General features: G+C 38.3%; 1 long non-coding RNA gene and 1 other non-coding gene across 2 annotated transcripts; both read left to right on the top strand.

Moving 5' to 3' along the window:
- Window positions 1-1,538: 1,538 nt before the first annotated feature.
- On the top strand, window positions 1,539-1,645 carry LOC141650868 (small nucleolar RNA R71). Its single transcript, XR_012546879.1, has one exon. It is a non-coding gene; the product is annotated as a small nucleolar RNA R71 (small nucleolar RNA).
- Window positions 1,646-2,885: 1,240 nt separating this feature from the next.
- Window positions 2,886-3,975, top strand: LOC141646325 (uncharacterized). The gene is made up of 3 exons (XR_012545508.1): window positions 2,886-3,259; window positions 3,419-3,511; window positions 3,612-3,975. It is a non-coding gene; the product is annotated as an uncharacterized LOC141646325 (long non-coding RNA).
- The last annotated feature ends 10,246 nt before the right edge of the window (window positions 3,976-14,221 follow it).

Here is a 14,221-nt window from a genome sequence, read left to right as displayed (position 1 = left end):
AAAACTTACCAACCTTAACGGGAACATCCTCCAAAACTCCCAAAGGGCGTTTTATAGAACGGTCCGCCATTTGCAATGTGACACTAGTGCATTTTAAGACTCCCATATTAAGCTTAGCACAAATAGAGTAAGGTATTACACTCACACTAGCACCTAAATCGCATAAAGCTTTATCAATTTGGTAGGTGCCAATTGTGCATGGAATAGAAAAGCTACCAGGATCTTTTAACTTAGGAGGGGACTTGTTTTGCAAAAGAGCACTCACCTCGGCGGTGAGAGCTATTGTTTCAACCTCATCAAAAGTCCTCTTCTTAGTTAAAATGTCTTTCATGAACTTAGCGTAAGATGGAATTTGAGTGATTAATTCGGTAAAAGGAACGGTTACCTGTAAATTCTTCACAACTTCCATGAACTTACCGAATTGGGAATTCTTTTGATGCTTTGCCAACCTATGAGGAAATGGTACTTTGACTTTTTTCGGAATCTTTGCTTCAATATCTTTCTTTGGAGGAGCATCCTCCACTTCCTTGTCTTTCTCAACAACAACAAGTGGACCATCCACTTTCTTTGGAATTTCTTCAATTGCCTTATCATTTGGAGAGACCTCCAACTCAACAAGTACCTCCTCATCATCTTTGGGCATGGATGGCCCATCATATTTCGTACCACTTCTTAAGGAGATAGCATTAAGGGTAGCATGTGGTTGCTCACCTTGAGGGGGTAGTTGACCCGATTTCCTTGAAGAGCTAGATGAGGCCAATTGAGCCATTTGTTGCTCCAACATTTTGACTGCGGCATTTTGAGCTTGCTCATTCTTTTGGATTTGAGCCAACAATTCCTTTTGCATGCGGATTATCAAGCCCTCAAGCTTACCTCCCTCTTGGTTATTTTGTTGGGCATTTTGTTGTGGAGGTTGAGTTTGTTGGAAATTGTTTTGTGGGGGCCTTTGTTGATTTTGATACCCTGGTGGAGGGATATATTTTTGTTGTTGAGGGACATAGACATTTTGTTGTGGTGGGGGTTGTGGTTGAGGATTTAGCACATTGTTGCTTCTATAAGACATATTCGGGTGGAATTTTGAGTTTGGATTATATGTATTCGAGAACGTACCCGGTGGATAAAAATTTTGTGCATTTTGTCTTAAAGCTAAAAAGGCATTTACCTCTTCAATGGGAGCTTGGCAATGAGTGGCATAATGACCCGCACCTCCGCAAACTTCACATACAACGATTTGGCTCATTGAAGACATGGCATTGACTTGTTGAATGGAATCTCTAGCATCCCTCTCCGCCAATTGTTGTTGGAGCAAAGCAATTTGAGCTAGCAAAACAGAGTTGTTAGAGGATTCTTCTTTACCTTTAGATGGCACAACTCGGGAATTGACATATTGGGCATCATGGATCGCCATAGATTCGATCGTGGAATGAGCAAGATCGGTGTCAATTTGATCAAACCGCCCATTGTTGGCGGAATCAAGAATCCTTCGGGACTCGGCACAACATCCATTGTAGAATGTTATTGCTAGAAACCAATCATCTAGCCCATGATGTGGGCATTACCTTTGAAGCTCTTTGTACCTCTCCCAAGCCTCATATAAGCTCTCAAGAGCTTGTTGATGGAATCCGGTGATTTGGCTCCTCAAAGTTTGAGTTTTCTCCGGTGGAAAAAACTTTTGGTAAAAAGCAAGAGCCAATGTCTCCCAATTGGTGATTCCCAAGGTGGTGCGGTCAAGGCTATTGATCCAAAGCTTGGCCTTGTCCTTCAAAGAAAAAGGGAAAAGTATTTCCCTTATTTGGGCTTGGGTGACGCCCGTTTGACGGATCATGGAGCAATAGTCACAAAAGTTTTGCACATGCAAATTGGGATCTTCCAAAGGACTTCCTCCAAATTGCTTTCTCTCCACAAGGCTAATGAAAGCCGGTTTGATCTCGAAGTCCGACGCGGTGATTTGAGTGGTTGTGATTCCGGCCGAAAGCATAGCCGCGGTGGGCTTTGAGTGATCGGAAAGTCTCACCATCTTTTTGGTAGTAGATGGTGATGGTGGTGGAGATGATGAACTTGAAACCTCCCCCTCTTCAAGGGCTTCTAGATCGTCTAAGTAAGACTTTCTAGCACTTTCAACTTGTACGGGAGAAGTGGCTTCTTTTACTTCCCTCCAAAAACGTCATCTTCTCCTAAATGTTTTCTCGGGATCGGAATCCGGTGAAAGCAATTCTCCACTTTGAGAGGACCTGGGCATAAGACAACAATTTCTAGAGAAGTGATAAGTAACGGTCTCAAGGAACAAGTGTTCCCCAAGACAAAGAAAAATAAGATAAAAATCGACAATTCAATAAGCAATAAAACCGTTTCCCCGGCAACGGCGCCAAAATTTGATAGGCTTATCGCGTACCTATGCAAAAATAATTTCCCTAGACACAAATTAATGTAGTAATAGGGGTCGAACACAAGGAAACGGGAATTACGTCGTGAATTGCTATGGGTGGATTTTTATCAAGGTCGATTACGATTTGGTTTTGGTTTGTTTGGTTTGATGATTAATGAAAATTGCAATGTAAATAATATGATAAAAGATAGTCTAAAGGGGTCGGGTCACTCATGCAAAGGTAAACATATAAACATGATAAACTTGATACTAATAATCTTGTCAATTGCTTAGGCTTAAAGACACCCACCTTACGGCATTAGTGTCAACCATAGGCCGGGTCCTAGAGAAACTCTCGTCCATGACTAGGTCGTCCTACCACACATGCTTAGTCTAATTCAATTCCGTGCCTCTCGACTTTAGAACGAATGAACAAATATAATCTACGACTACGGCCGATAATCAAAGATTAAGCGTAACAAAACAAGCATGTGATGGAAACAATTGATCAATATTATTAGGGTAAATTGATATCTTATACCTTACATAACCCCACTTTTCATATCTTATACCTAACATAATTTTTTTTTAAAACTTATACCAGAAGTATCCAAATCTTATATATTTAATACCAAATTACAATTCCGGTGGAAAAAAACTTAAAGTGACCGTTTTGCCCTTCTAGTAAACCACCAGCCACATTTACTCTAAAACTCCCGTCCCCCTTTCATATTACTATCCCTGATTAAAGAAACCCCCAAATTTTCAAATAAAAACCCTAAATCAATCCTCTACAATTAACCAATCTTATTCTATATTGCTTCTGGAATCTAATCAATACTTATTAACCTTCTTATAAGGCGCACCTCTGATCAATACTTATCAAGTTATCAGGTTTGTTCATTTATGATTGAATTCTCGCATAGTTTGGTTATTTACTTCGTGTTCTCTATTCTTAATGCTGGATTTTTTTTCACATAGTTTCTTCCTTAATCCCTACAATTTGTGTAAGTTTTAATATTTATTGAATTTGCGTGTTCTTTATTTTGCAAGATATCTACTAAAGGAAAGCTAAGGAGGAAGGATGGCGAGCTAGAAACGACATCAAACTCCTTCAAATTGATGAGGAATTCAATATTTTTCAAGGTATTACAAATTGATGTCTTTAATGAAAACTAGGATTCATAAATTCTATTGGTTTGATTATTCATTTAGGAAAATTGGATGTTGTTGGCGTAAATTACAGGGGTGAGAAAGGTGGTGGATCTTTGTGCAGCACCTTGTAGTTGGAGTTCATGAAATCAAGAGGATTTAATACTTCAATTTTATGGAATCTGGGAAAAAAAGGAAGAAAGGCGGAAGAAGACTAAATGAAGATTATAGGGAGTGTGTTGTATAAATTAGAAGGAGGGTAAACTTGGAAACAAATATTACATTTAGTGAGTAAAATTTGAATTTGTCGGAATCCGTTCGTTTTTTTCATCGGAGTTGTAATTTGGTATTAAGTATATAAGATTTGGGCATTTCTGGTATAAGTTTTAAAAAAAAATTATGTTAGGTATAAGATTTGAAAAATGGTGTTATGTAAGGTATAAAATATCAATTTACCCATATTATTATGAACTTTATTTAGTCATATTATATGTTTGATTTTGCATGGCTCCCCTAGCCTTTAGACTAGAGAATTTAGCTACTCATACTAAGATATAAAATGCAAACTAAATTGTAAAGAATATTAAACATGGTTATATGAATTATATTAATTAGGTGATATAACATATGAAAAGAACAAAGCTAAAGTAACAATATAATAACTATGTGATAATTAAAACAATGATGTAAATTGTAAACTTGTAATAAGAAATACCTTAATAAGGAAGACTTGTATGGAAGAACAAATAACTAAAACCAAAGGATTGAATAACAAATGCTTGAGAATCTCTTGAAATACAAATTGTTGAAAGATTAACTAAGGAATGCTTAAACAACTTAAACTTGAAATGAAAACTAATGAGAGAAAACTTATAATGCTTGAGGCTTAATGTAGTAAACTTGGACGTAAAATGGGATGCCCAAAACCTAGGAATACCTCTCCTATTTATAGGAGAGGAGGGGAAAAACGTAAGAGCCAACGAGCATGCAACCCCGATCGGGGTTGGGCGGCCCCGATCGGGGCCATGCGTTCCTCGGTATTTTGCCTTAACTCCTCCCTTAATTGCTAAGGGTATCCAATGTTGGTGATTAATTGTGCGATTAATCACCCGGTTAATGCACTAAATTCCTAGCATCCTAAGCTCTCTTGGCATCCAATGCTTGCACCTTGATATGGACCTTTATTTTGGGCTTGACTTTGCATTTGGCTTCATTTGTAATTCCTTACTTCAATCCACTAATCTTCATGCAAAACCCAAGTAATCTTCACATACTTAGTCCAATATTTGGCCTTGTTTAGCTTAGTGAACTTGGTGTACAAAATCATAGGAAAAAGCCTCTAAATGCTTAGATTCCTACAAAACCGTAACAAACACAACAATACACCTAGAACACAAAATTAGCTCAAAAATATACTAATTAAAGTATGATAATCAATAGAAACCGAGCTAAAATGAGGGGTAAAAGTATATATAAAATGAACATATCAGCTGTAAAAATATATTCTTAAGTTAACAAAAAAGTTTAACTATGTTGAATCATTGATGAAAAAAATCATGGTTGGTATAGTTGATTGATGAATTATTAGTGCTATTACCGTAAAACTTTTGCATTCAATAATACTTATAACATCAAGTGATTTAGTTATAATATGTACTTTGCTTTTTCATTGTCGCAAGCACAACTGATTTTTAATTCAATAAAAAAATCTCTCTATGTCAACATGGTGGAGCTCAACAAAATGAATCCTTAATAACGGAGACAGACCTTTATGAGTCTTGTAAATTATTTAACCTACAACAACTATGTAAAACTGAATGACGTTACATAAAACAACAATTATCATAATTATATATAGTGTGTTCAAAGAAAATGTTAAATCTCTTAAACATAATTTTACCTTGATTATATATATTTATAATTAAGAGTATTTGCTCCTTATAAACTTCTCACAACCTCAAATCCAAACTGAATTCCAATAGAATTATTAGTCTCTAAACAACAATAAAAAATATATGTGATTCTATTTCATAGAATGCACGGGGCAACATCATTTATTAGTTTTATGACATCATTTAAAACCGTTGAGTTACCAAGTTAATATTTTATGGCAACGCTGAAACGTTGGTTTACCTTACCATGGTCTGGTAATAGAAAACTATTAAATTTAACAAAAAGTCAAACCATGTTGAAAATGAGAGCAAACAAAATTTCGGGAGTTGATTTAGATGAAGAGTGATTAATTATCAGTTTCCCTCACAAAAACGCAACAAAAATGTTGGCATATGGTATTGACTATATCAGTTGTATACCATTCACAGATATAATTGGATTGTAGAGTTATTATTCTTATAATCTCGCGCAACATCGGTTTTTAACAGAAATAGTCTTTGACTATTTACAATGAAGACTACCTGTCCTTAAAAGCTTCATGCAAAATATATAATACGACACATAATTTGATAAATTTGTGAAAACTTCTTTGTAAAGAATGTCCTTCGTTTGGCCTTGATACATTTGGTCTCTATCACGATAAGAACCTTAATCCCTTGGATGACGTTGTTTTTGACGCTTCTACGTAAAGGTGGTCATTACTAAAAACTCGTTTCAGCACATAAATTCCAACATGATTAAGCGATTGTCCCTGACTCTTGTTTATTGTCTAGCGTAGCATAGCCTCAATGTATATTGTCTTCGCTTAAGAATGAAAGGAATCTTTATATCCGAGGAAGTCATTCTTATGCTCGGTTCATTACCTTTTGCCAACTTTGGCACCCGTAATTATCTTCCTTTATATTTCGAATTTTCCAAGGCGATTGATAATAAGACAATATATCTTTGGATAGTCCTCTTACGGAGTTGATGTTCCTCAACAACATAACCGACATACCACACTTGGTAGAACATACCATTATGAGTTATGTTAAAAAATTCATCATGTATACTCCCTTCCCTTCTTTATAAACATCTTTCCACCAATTGCTTCTCAAGGGTCAAACGTCGTTGATAACTTTGATTATTAATATGTCAAAAATCATGGTCAAACTAATGTATTGACGACTCTGCAAAAGCAATCCATAGGATCATTGCGAAGAGGATGACGTACACTTAGAGTGAAATTACTAAAAGATAATGAATTTTGCTCCAAAGTCTAACGAGACTAAAATACTCTACCAAGTCTCGAATAATAGGAAAAAAAACGACTCCTAAAAGCAAGGATGTTATACGGGCGAAGGGTCAGGATGAATGTAGGCTTTCTCATACCCATATTAATTAGAAAATTTACATGCCCTTAGTTGTCACAAGTAAAAATTTTCAAAACCATAGATCAACTTGTGTAGATCTTAAAATAGTTCGTTCTATATAAATGTTATATTCTCGCTTATTCTATAGTTTTCAAATTTTTCTGATATTTTATTTACCCATGTCTAGCTAACACCCATATGGTTGACATGATTTAAAATTCAGTTTGAGTCTGAAACTTTATTTATATTCGCTGCATCTAAGACAAAAGAGATATAATTGGACAATTGTGATAGATTTTCCTTTTGATCAAAGTTTTTTTTTGTTTTTTTCTTATTGTAGAGTTAACAATTTTCTTATATGGAACGCTATTTATTTTGAACCAATTGCTTATTTATTCTATTTCTCATGATTATGATATATACGTACTTTGTGGTACAATGTCTCATTGCTAATATTTATTCTGAACCAATAGCTATTTATTTTATTAATCAAGTTTATAAAATTAAAAATGGAACATGAGATTAACTCCTAATAATAGTTTCAAAAGTAAGTAAACAAGGGCCAAAAAAATATCAAAAAGAAATTAATTTGGTATTATGAAGGTCAAGAGATCATGAAATTAAAAATATCATATTTAGGCTCCGTTTTGAAAAAAATAAGCTTAAATTTATCTGAACAAAATTTCATTTTTCTTTTTTGTTGTACGTATTTTGTGGATAAATTATTTACCATAATAAGCGAAGATGTGAGAAATAAGCTACCTATTTTTTTTTTTTTTTTTAATACTTCAATTTATAATATTAAATATGGAGTACTTACTATGTCCTTTTATGTCATATTATCAAAAAAAGCTATCTTTCGATTAGTTTAAAAAGGAATTTTTATTTAATCGGTTAACTGATCGGTTCCGAATTTTCAGTTATCTTTTAAGCTCGTTTTTTAGGTTTCAGTTAATTTTTATAATGAAATCTGAGATATAGTATATGAATAAGGTGTATTGACATTAATATACCATATAATTAGTTACATAGTGTATTTTGAGTATGTAGTACCTACTATTTCGTAATGGTTAGATTACTTGGATATATGCTGGTGGTATATATGAAATTTTGTAGTAGATGAAATTAAGTAATACTACTAATGCGTGAGTCTAGAACCGACCATCAATTCATCATATGAATAACACTTGAGTTGTTTCATTGTTACACAAAAGCTTTGAGTTGTTTAAACTGTAACACCCCCATATTCAGAGGAGCCTTAACTAGGCCTTCCTTAGCATATAAGGGCGTTACCATCTCGGTTGCCCGAGGTAAGTAATCATCAAAAGTCGATAAAAGAACATTTATAGTTATATTACAAGCGTTACAACCAACTTAACAAAATAAAGATACAACTCGTGAGCTACACACTATCTCTATCAGAACTCGTGAAGACTCATCCCCGCCAGGACTCCAGCTATCAACGACATCAGTATCTGCTAAGACCGACTGCTCACCATAAGGGATCACGGCAGACACATACAACAACAAGACAACCACACAAGGTCAGTACTGAGATAAGACACGACAAAACCAACGACATCTATCAACACAACATAGCACAAACGGTCACACACACACTCACACCCACTCCAATCAATCTCCGTCACCGACTGTCCACTGGACCAGCCCTGCCAGTGGGGGACCGCAGCCGTACCCACCAAATCCCCGCTCATCATACCGAGCGATAACCTTGTCCTATTAATGTGCACATCCCCTCCCGTGGCAGGTTCCACGGAGGGCGAAACTAGGGCGTGAAGCCACTCCCGCAAGTGACTCCACTCAGCCGAGGGCGCGCCTCGAGAACCAGAGACAAACAATCACAGACAGCTGCAATACAACAACAACCAACAAACTGAATACACCAACCGACTACCGTATGTACGCTGCCACGCAAACACAATGCAACCCAACAACCACGACACAACAATCGACACACTAGACCATCCACAAAAACTGAGTAGGCGAACCTACCTTTAAGCAACTGCAACCATTCCATGTCCACACACGCAACATCCAGCAACCAAGCAACACCTATATATATAACACAACCATCTATCACTACCAAGCAAACCCTAATTGCAAAGACAAGGATACAGATGATGATGACGACATACCTACAAGGGGAAACCTGGCAAAGGACCGCTACCCGACTCAAGCTATGCTCTCCTAAGGCACAAGGACCTTCAAAGGCTTCCATGGAGGTTATATGGTGAAGGGAAGGGAAAGAGGCGACCTAAGGATCTGAAGAAATGAGGCGGAAATGAGTGCAGATATAACAAAACGCGATTATAAACCCTCGCTGAAAACACGATACTCGATCGAGTGGCCCACCTACTCGATCGAGTAGCCTCTACTCTATCGAGTACCACCCCCAACTCATAACATAAGATCACTTTGGTACGACTTCTAAGGACTATTACCGCTCCCAAGGTCAGTCAACGCTGGTCAACGGGTCTCTAAAAGGGCGGGTATTACTGTCTTCCCCCTTTAAAAAGAACTTCGTCCCCGAAGTTCAACTCATCTATCTCAAAGCACAAGACGCGGGACAAAACGACACCACTACTCCTCCGACATAGGTCACTACTCCCCGGAAATACCATCCCCCATGTCATCATCATCAACTGTCTAACGCTCCATATAGATCGACCTTTACAAGCCACTACTTGAAATATCAACCTCACAACACAAACCGGCACGACCAACGATTACCCACACATTATAAGATTACGCTATCACTAGCAATAACCATCCACACGAAACATGTCTCATATCAACACGCAGCATGACTATACCACCATGTTACTCAACAACGCGATTCTATTCCAACACACGACATCGTAACTATCTCTTTATGACCGCCTTTTAAAGCACACTATCAACTTATTCAACGAACCAAAGCAAACAATTACAACTTCATACAAGAAATGTAATCAAAGTGATAGAAAACCTTATAAACAAACAACAAAATAATTACCATATCGGCCTTTTTATTTTGCGACATTACTCTTCCCCTCTAAAAGGAACTTCATCCCCGAAGTTCACCACCAAATCACTACACATGTTATGTACTACTTACGTATTGACACATATATCTAACCCATATCATTCCTTATCGACATTACTCATTAGCTAGACAACCCTTAAACCATAAACACATGCAAGCATATACGAATAACTAGCCAACGTCAAGAGTGCATGTTTATATCATTTGCATTTGTATATATAGAAGGACACACTTCCGGTGAAATATAACTAGTAGACAATACGGATGTAAAATGAATGCAATAAGAAACACTTACTACCTCACTATTCATTACAAATACGCATCTAAAATCCAAGCACGACTTCCAACATATGAAATTAACGGTTCAAATGTGTTACTAATCATCAATAACCATGTTAAACACCAAACATGTAATTATATAACCATTAAACAATTTTAATTTTACGAAAAGTTCCTGTAACAGTGCTACTCGATCGAGTATGTAGGGTACTCGATCGAGTGCCCGCTACTCGATCGAGTGTCTTGGCTACTCGATCGAGTAGCCCTGAGATCAGAATACCTCATTTCCGTCACACCTGCAGCTACTCGACCGAGTGTGGGGCCCAGGGACGGAGCTATGCCTGGGCCGGATGGGCCATGGCCCGGGCAGACTCCAAAACAATAATTAATAGAAAAACAAGTAGTGAATTAGCAATTGTGCATGCTTGGCGTAGTGGTAACTTGTGAAAGGTTAGGCATGAATGTTGTACTCCTCGAAGTCACATGTTCGAAACCCACTGAGAGTATTTTTTGTTTTGTTTTTATTTGGTTTGGTTTTAGAATTTTCTTATTTTGTCTCATGTTACTTCATTCCTTTACCATTATTATATTTTATTAACATTCATTTTTATCAACAATAATTCTTGTAACTAGTAAATAATTATTTACATAATACGAGTATTTGAATAGTAAGGAATAAATTTTATCGTTGCGACTTGCGAGTGGTCCTTATATAGTAAATAATTTTTCAATTTTAACCATCTCACTTTTTTTTTGAAGGATTTAACCATCTCACTTTAAATAAACTATATAAACCATCTTATAGGGATTTATTTGTTTCTATGTTTTTCTTTCACATAAATTATTGTTAAAATACTAAAACACGGAGTAAATTTATTGAAGAAAACAATGTACTTGTATAATTCAAGTATTTTATTAATGTGTTTAATATAGGAATCTAAAAATATTACACCCTCGTTCCAATAATTTGTTTATCCTAATTGGGAGTAACAAATATCGACAATGTTAAATAAAGGTACAAGGTCTATGATAAATGAGTATATAGGTACCGACAAAATGGATTAAATCGGCCCCGGTTATAATTTTGCCCTAGCTTCGTCCCTAGTAGGGCCCTCTGTCGAGTAACCACAGGTCAAACCTTAGAAAACACCTGTCATAACACCACACACACACATATATATATATATATATATATATATATATATATATATATATATATATATATATATATATATATATATATATAAACGTCACATAACACGAGTCGGGATGACTTCCCGACCCCCAAAATCCTGCAACAAGGTCAAACTAGCAAATCCGGCCTTATGGCCATCCGTACAAACCAAAATAAAAAGTCCTAATTAACAACGACGACCATCATCCAACACCATCAACCATAAACAAGAATAAAGAAAAGGAGTATCACTCCTGCTGCTGCTGTTGCTCATCCATCATCTCATCTCCTCCACCATCTCCTCCCGAGGTGCCCGCTTCCGATGACCCGATACCCGCATCAACCCCCGCTCCAGCTCCAGGACTCACATACCATGGGGTCAAGCCACCAAAAGCAAAGGACTGAGGTGTCCCCCAAGCTGACTGATCCACCCCGTAAGAGTGGGAAACCCCACTATAGTCCCCAACTCCGCTCCACCACACCGGATGCGATCCCTCGGTGCCAATACCCTGAGCATACGCCATCTCATGCATGTTTCGGAGTGTCAAGGTGGATGACACTATCTCTGCCAAGTAGCTCGAACGCGTCTCCGGGGTGTCGAGGTAGGGGTAACAAGGAAAAGGGTGCTGCTGCGGTAGTGCTGCCGGCCGTGGTCTAGTCTCAACTGTCCTCTCCCTCACCCGACGAGGTCCTCTCCCCAACCTGGGTCTCTCCTCCACCATTGCCACATTCTCCCCCTTATTCGGCTCGGGCATCACCTGAAGGATCGTGTCATCAATGAGGTAAGTCTGCAACTACCGAGGTGCATCGTCATCCTCCTCTTCCTCATCGGAGTCAACAGCCACCACCACCGGATCTAACGGCTCTATCGGTGGGAGGTGCTCAGGAGCCGGAATCTTCATCCAGCTCATGCCGCACACCCTCCAAGCTAGGCTGCCATCAGCTAAAGTTCTCAACCATTTCAGGTCGAGGTAGTAGTCTCTGTCCATCGTAGGCACCGGTGTAGATAGAGGCACGTACTCAGCAGAAGCCTCAAAGGAGGGTAGCTTTTCAGCTAGCTGAGTGGCGATAACACCACAACTCAGGTACCGGGTGGTAGAAGTAGACATCAAAGCAAGGCTAGCGCAGACCATGGCGGGAGCATTAAAGACCACCCTCTCGGTCCGCTCCGGGTTCAGATAAGACATCAAAAGCAACAGTTCATGATTGTTCAGCTTACTCATATCCGGCCTCTCGTAAAGGAGGTTTGGCAAAGAACGAAGGAAGATCCTCAAAGTAACATGTTGAACATCATTAATACATGTTGCTAGAGGTGGGAGCTGACTTTCCGGAAAGACAAGGCATAAGGCGGCAAACACCACACTCAGAAGGGATCTCACTGATGGAATCCTTGGGAGGCTTGGCCAACCCAAGGTGAGAAGCAAAAAGGTCCATGGTCAACACGAAGCTCGTGTTCATCAAACGAAACTCAACAGTTTGTGCAGCTGGCTCGTAATTAAACGAGCTCATAAACTCTAAGGTAAGAAAAGGGTAGGAATGCTTCCTCAACCGATACAACCCCATAAACCCCAAAGTCTCAAAGATGTGACGGACATCCGTCTCAATTCCCAAGTCCTCAAGAAGTGTGGTATCCACACAACGGGTATGCGTCATTTTGCGTTTTTACAACGCCACAAATATCTCCCTTTGTTTAAAGTCCACAAACACCACCGAAGGGTACTCCGGTACAGCGGGTACTATGGGTCCACTACCTTCCCCAACTTTGGGTTGTGAAGCCCTCCCCCTCTTACTCTGACGGGTCCCTATGTTTAGTCTCGACATCTGTTTCTGAAGTAAAACTCTCAAGACTCGGATTTTGACTGAAATTGACTCGATTTGGACAGTGAAAGGAACTGTTTAATTGTGATAAAAACGACTAAAAACCAAACAGAAACTCTGAGGACCGAAATCGAACAGTCGACAGAACTGTTTATAACCACGGTTTCCTGAACTCTACAACCGAATAGAGTAAAAGACGTGATTAGGATATGACTTAATCCAAGCACTAAGCCACTAGACTCAGCCTAAGGATAATTTCAAGCACTAAGCAAAGAAAATACCCGACTCTAAGCACTAAGCAATAGAGTATTTCCCAGCACTAAGCAAAGGAGATTAGTAGAAATCAATGTTTCTAACTTGTGTTTTTCATTCATCAAATCTGATTTTTACACTAAGGAATGCCTTGCTTTTATAGGCCAAGCTAAGCAATCATATCCATCCATCCAACCTAGCATCTAACGGTCCAAAAGACCCTAGAAAAACCGGTTTCAAAAGGTGGCCCTAAACCTTACACAAAGTTCTTACACAAGTTAAAAATCTTAAAAGAAAAGCAAGAAAGTAAACTAATAAGGACAATGATTAATTAAACATGGAGTAAACTCTTTTGGAAGCTTCAATGGGGTCCGGCCAAGTCTATGCAAGAGTAGTAGAGGAACAAAAAGAGCCTTGTGGATGTCTTGGTTAAATTAGGAAGGGTGAAAGGGACTTGAAAGCGACCCTTGTACTTCCCATTGCAAACCGTGTAGCCATAGGTCCACCGGTTTTGTTCTTTGCCTTTCTCTATGATTATCACCTTCCCAAAACATAAGATCTTGGACAAAAGTACTCTAAACTCCTCATGGAAGATTTCTAGGCCGGAAAAGGACCCATGTGCTTAGACGGATTCCGATTTGGACCCCATTTCGGATAAGGGACCAAAACCGGGCACAAGCATGCCTAAGGTGACTCGTTTAGCTTCAATCTCCCTGTCTTGAAAAGGATTTGTCCTCAAATCCTCGGCATCTTCATCACTAAGCTCTTCACAATAAGGACTTAAAATCTCAACATCAAATGTGACATGAGTTCCAAAGAGATTAACCTTGTATTTGTTGGGTTCAATTTAATTGACGATTTTGAATGGACCTTCTTCATGGACCATGGAC

The sequence above is a fragment of the Silene latifolia genome, chromosome 3 (assembly GCF_048544455.1).
Source record: "Silene latifolia isolate original U9 population chromosome 3, ASM4854445v1, whole genome shotgun sequence".
Lineage (NCBI taxonomy): Eukaryota > Viridiplantae > Streptophyta > Magnoliopsida > Caryophyllales > Caryophyllaceae > Silene > Silene latifolia.
The sequence above is the reverse complement of the archived record's forward strand: the minus strand, read 5'-3'. Positions and strand labels throughout refer to the sequence as shown.